This window comes from Heterodontus francisci, unplaced genomic scaffold (assembly GCF_036365525.1).
Source record: "Heterodontus francisci isolate sHetFra1 unplaced genomic scaffold, sHetFra1.hap1 HAP1_SCAFFOLD_1391, whole genome shotgun sequence".
NCBI classification, from domain to species: Eukaryota; Metazoa; Chordata; class Chondrichthyes; order Heterodontiformes; family Heterodontidae; genus Heterodontus; species Heterodontus francisci.
In genome coordinates this window covers 31575-32500 of record NW_027140786.1, presented here as the reverse complement: position 1 = coordinate 32500, position 926 = coordinate 31575, and positions in this window count along the sequence as shown.

Sequence of the window (926 nt, the reverse complement as noted above, 5' to 3'; positions counted from 1 at the left end):
AGCATACACACACACACACCGCGCGTGTGCCCTTGCTCTGGTGCTAGAGAAATCGAGTGCTCGAGCTGGCCGGAACGGGACGCCCCGCTCCGGAGCTTCACAATCGGACCACTGCGGTAGCGACCAGTGGGACGTCTCGGCCTCACACGAACAGCACAGAGATCAGCACACAGGAGACGGCGCACAACGAGTAATCTACCTAGCACGCCGCCGACCAAGTGGCCAAACTCTCGAGAGGAATGTCCGTCTGACACAAGGGACAGAAACGGGAGGTAACCGCTGAGCCTGAAACACCAGCAAATAAATGCTAGCCCGCCTGGGCCCTCCAACGTCGGACAGTCCTCGCCGTATCGATCGAGTGACCTGGGCACGCACTTTTTTTTCCTTTCACACAGTGTGGGGTTGGCGGCGGCGGGGGGGGGGGGAGAAAGCATGCAACTTGGTTGACGTCGCCTGGTCAACTCGCATCGGTTTTCCGTCCCCATCACTGTAAGGAGCAACCGCGACCAGCGTAGCCAAACAGGTCGACCAAAGCTTTCGGCGCTCGCACGGAGAGGTGATGCCAGCCGGCGTGCGTCGCCTAACTTGGACAAAATTCTGGGCACGCACTTTTCGTTTGAGACTAGGACATACATGTAGTGCAACCCAAGGAAACCAGGCGACGCCGCCACAATCTGCGCCTGACAGACAAAGATAACCGTTCACAAGGAGCCTTGTTATTTCGCACCAAGTCTTTTGCGGGCATAGTTTCTTTCTTTGACATGTATATCTGTATGAAGGTCGGCTTTGCTCTGCCATCGCAGCCTCCCTTCTTTGCTTTTCTCACTGTACCAACAGACATGTCATAGACTTTGGTTTTTTTTTTATTAATTCTTTTCCTGTGGGTGTGGTGTGCCTCCGCACCCCCCAATCTGTTCCAAGGCCTT